Raw genomic sequence first — 4,708 nt, 5'->3', positions numbered from 1 at the left:
CATTTTGGATAATATGCTCAAAAATGGAGGAAAGCACATAACACCCTTGTTTTTAAAGCTTATTTCCTCTTGTATCAGTCTTTTGTCACAGGCAAATACTTTTACTTTTTGGATAAAACCAAGGTATAATATCAATTAACTTTTAAACCAAAGGCACAAAATGTCCCAGTTGATAGTTCTGGCATGAGTAAAGGGAAGGGACATGAAAGAATGTCAATTCCTACAAAACTTAAGTTTAGGGTCACACTTGGGAACAAAAGCATCAACAAAATAAAATATTCTCTTCTCCTATCTTCTTGACATTTTGGCACATCAGAAGAACATAACAGAGTAGCTTTCATTGCTCCTAAAAAGGGGAAAGGCACCAGTCAGAAATAGGAAAGAAAATCTTGTTAGGCTAATGGTACATGATAGAATTTCACATTAAAAAGTTTACAGATGGAGGCTGGGCATGATGGCTCACACATGTCATCCCAGCACTTTGGGGGGCTGAGGCCAGCAGATCACTTGAGGTCAGGAATTCGAGATCCGCCCGGCCAACATGGTGAAACTTCATCTCTACCAAAAATACAAAAACCAACCAGGCGTGGTGGTGTGCACCTGCACTGCCAGCCAGTTGGGAGGCCGAGGTGGAAGAACCATCCAAACCCAGGAGGTGAAGGTTGCAGTGAGCTGAGATAGCGCCGTTGCACTTCAGCCTGGGCATCACAGCAAGACTGTCTCAAAAAAAAAAAGTTTAAGGATGGATTTTTTTTTTTTTTTTTTTTTTTTTGAGACGGAATCTCGCTCTGTCACCCAGGCTGGAGTGCAGTGCAGTGGCCAGATCTCAGCTCACTGCAAGCTCCGCCTCCCGGGTTTACACCATTCTCCTGCCTCAGCCTCCCGAGTGGCTGGGATTACAGGCACCCACCGCCACGCCTGGCTAATTTTTTTGTATTTTTAGTAGAGACGGGGTTTCACTGTGTTAGCCAGGATGGTCTCGATCTCCTGACCTCATGATCCGCCTGTCTCGGCCTCCCAAAGTGCTGGGATTACAGGCTTGAGCCACCGCGCCCGGCCAAGTAGGTGGATAGTTAAGCAAACTGTGGTACATCCATACCATGGCATACTACTCAGCAATCAAAAGGAAATGCCCAGACTTCACCACGATGCAATATATGCATGTAAGAAATCTGCACTTTTACTCCCTAAATATATAAAACATTTTTAAAAGAAAAAAAGGAAGAAACTATTGATACATGCAACAACTTGGATGAATTTCAAGGGAATTATGCTGAATGAAAAAAAGTCAACCTCAGAAGATTACATTCTATATAATTCCATCCATACAACATTCTTGAAATGACAAAATTACAGAGTTGGAGGACAGAACAGTGGCAGCCACAGGTTTTGGTGAGGGGATAAGAAAGAGATGTGGCTGTGGCTGTAAAAGGGCAGTGGAAGGGATCCATGTGACAGAACTGTTCTGTCTGTCATGATGGTGGTCACATGAATCTACACGTGATAATACTGCATAGAATTATATACACATACATGAAAAATGTTCAAGCAGTTAAGCACGAATATTTTAATTGTCTAAAATGACATTTTCTTTAAGAGTTATCTACAGTTCAAAGCTCACTTTTATGAAGTGTCACATCCATCACCATTTTAAGAGACATAAAATGAAAAGATATCACCAGAAGCTACGTAAACATTTCAGCTAAGGGTAAAGAGAAAGTTAAGAGTGTTTTCACAAGGAAATTGAAAGAGGGCAATCCAAATGAAGTCAACATGGTCACACAAAAATCTTAGTAAAATAACTAGAATGGAAGCACAAACTGCTGAGCAAGTGGGAGAAGAAAAGAAAACATGGTTCAAACAGATCACACAAGGGAACCCAGGACAAATGCTGACTTTGACATTATCTAGGTACCTCCTATCTTTCTGTCATAGGTGACTCTAATAATAGACCTATTGTTGCAAAAACCAGTCAACATTCTACCAAATTAAAAAGAAGTCCCTCATTGACTTGTTGGGTGTAGGTGGTACCCCATGTCCTCCCACACCAAAAGAGATCAGTTCTGACAAGAAAGCTCCAACCCACCTTGATGGTGCTGCTGATAGGATGCCTTAGGCCAGGCATGTCCCAGTGATGTTCTGCTGGCTGAGGTACAAGGTGGGAGGAGAATATGCCTCATTCATTACTTGATCAACTTCTTGGCCTTGAAGAAGCATTGCAGGTAGAAGACCTGCCAGGTGGCTAGTCCAGTGAGGCAGAACATTGAAAAGATGCTGAAGTATAGGACCCAAGTGTTTGTTGACTCATTGGTATCACACATCTCCTCTTCTCTCTTCTTCATGTAGGCAAAATCATTAACAGTAGATTCTGAAAGGTCTTCTAGGTGTTGCAGCTTCACCTCTAATGGTTTGAGCTTCTCAACTTTTGCAATCTCCATAATTTTTTGCCTCCACTCCATGTTTCATGTCTAGGATCACGAGTTGGTCAGGTATCTGCCCTGTTCCCTTGCTCTCAAAACACACTTCAAACATAATCTTTAGTGGTAAAGGAAAATTTCCCCCTTGGTTGCCTCCTCTTTGGAGTAGAAAATATGGCCAGCAGAATCTGTAATCTTGAGGTGGCTGCGCAGGCCGCCAGTGCCCCCAGACTGGTCGGAGATCTCGTACGTGCCAGTCACTGGCAGGTCCTTGTGGATCTCCTCGTGGAGGCACTTGCGAGAATTAATGAGCAGATGGAAGGAGATGGCAAGGACCAAGCTGGGGCTGAGCAGGAACAAAAGCAGCAATGCCAATGGACAAGGGCCATGCCAGGCTGGTGGGCCAGACAAACCAGACATGGTGTTGGAGACTCATTCCCACCTTTAACCCTTCTGCTGGGCATCAACACCTCCTACTGTGAGTCCTCTACCATGATGTGTTCAGGCCACAATGCTGTCCTATCTATGCCCCCTGTCCCCCTGAAAAGCTAGTTTTGACCTTTCTTCAGCTTAGGCAGAGGTCTGTGTCTTTCTTCATGATTAGAGACCAGGTGGCAGGGAAGCACACAACCATCACACAGACTCAGACCACAGGTCCATCCTACCCTCTACCTGGGTGAATTTTCAGCTCTTGCTTCCTTTCTCTGGAATAGGACTTCAAGCTTCCAAACCTGATGTCATCTCCAGGCTGGAGCAGGGGGATGAACCATGGACCCCCCACATCTTGAGAACTCAGGGGAGCTGGAGCTGGAGGCACAAGAGAGAAGGTGAGTCTGCTCCCACTCTCTGCTTCTGTGGTAGGTGCTGCAGCTTCACTCACGAATCCCTTCTCTGCAAGCTCCAGACAAATCTCTTGTTACCCTCAGGCCTTTGCTTTCCTCCTCCTTTTTCTATCTTGTCCTCTTTTCTTGCTGTTATTTGCCCCTGTTATCTGTCCATAAGTAAGTTTGTGTTTTATTTACCCTAGAAAATGCTCTTTCAGCCACAAAAAAGAGCTCAAGTGTCTTTCCCTGGCAGCTGGCTCCCAGTCCCTTCACTTCCATGTCATCCACTCCTTAGGCTGTTTGGGAAAAATGCTAATTACATTTTTCCTCTGCTCTGACGCCGCAGCAACAATCAACAAAGAGTTCATGACCAAATGTGTGGAGGGCTTTTCCCATGCTCCAAACAGCTCTAATTCAATTCCGTTTTCGTGCTCTCTTCTTGGAGATAGCCTGACACCCCACAGGCTGAGGGCTCAGTCTCTGAGACTGTCCCCTCAAGACACTACTTGTAAGTTCGAGATTTCCAAACTTCAGACCAACAGGATTCAAGTTGGAGTTCCCATGACCCTCACTCTGGGTTCTATTAATTTGCTGGAGCAGCTCACAGAACTCAGGGAAACACTTAGATTTGCCAGTTTAGGCTGGGTGCGGTGGCTCACGCCTGTAGTCCCAGCAGTTTGGGAGGCTGAGGTGGGCAGATCACTTGAGGTCAGGAGTTCAAGACCAGTCTGACCAATATGGTGAAACCCCATCTCTACCAAAAATACAAAATTAGCTGGGCATGGTGATGTGCATCCATAGTCCCAGTTACTTGGAAGGATGAGGCATGAGAATCACTTGAACCCAGGAGGAAGAGGTTGCAGTAAGCTGAGATCATGCCACTGCACTCCAGTCTGGGTGGCAGAGTGAGACCCTGTCTCAGAAAAGAAAAGAAAAAAAAGATGTACCAATTTATTATAAAGGATAAAGGTGAAGAAATATGTAGGCTGTGGTATGGGGGAAGGGGTGTGGAGTTTTCATGCCCTCCCTGGGCGCATCACCCTCTAGGATCCTATCCACTTAGCTATCCAGCAGCTCTCTGAACCTTGTCCTCTTAGGTTTTTATAGAGACTTTATTATGTAGATATGATTGATTAAACCATTGGCCATTGGTGATCAACTTAACCTTTAGCTCCTTTCCCCTCTCTGAGTTTGGGTCTTTGGGGCTAAGAATCCTGACCTTGTAATCATGCCTTGGCCTTTCCAGTGATCAGCTTCATCCTAAAGCTGTCAGTCAACATAAGTCTATGAAAAGAAAGCACTTTGGAGATTACAAGGATTTTAGGAGTTGTATGTCAGGTCATGGGGGTGAAGACCAAATATATATTTCACACTGCCCACAGGGTTTGCTGGCCAGCTCTGTTTTGGCTGCTTGGAGACACCACTTAGAGAGACGTTCTCTTCCAAGTCTCTCATTCCTGCTGTTAT

The 4,708-nt window shown here is 44.8% G+C and overlaps 1 pseudogene; it reads right to left on the bottom strand.

Annotated features, from left to right (window-relative positions):
- Positions 1 to 2,183: 2,183 nt before the first annotated feature.
- LOC111523559 lies at positions 2,184 to 2,849 on the bottom strand (annotated as a pseudogene).
- Positions 2,850 to 4,708: the final 1,859 nt, after the last annotated feature.

The sequence above is a fragment of the Piliocolobus tephrosceles genome, unplaced genomic scaffold (assembly GCF_002776525.5).
Source record: "Piliocolobus tephrosceles isolate RC106 unplaced genomic scaffold, ASM277652v3 unscaffolded_27429, whole genome shotgun sequence".
Lineage (NCBI taxonomy): Eukaryota > Metazoa > Chordata > Mammalia > Primates > Cercopithecidae > Piliocolobus > Piliocolobus tephrosceles.
Note: the sequence above shows the minus strand (reverse complement) of the source record. Positions and strands in the feature narration are given on the sequence as shown.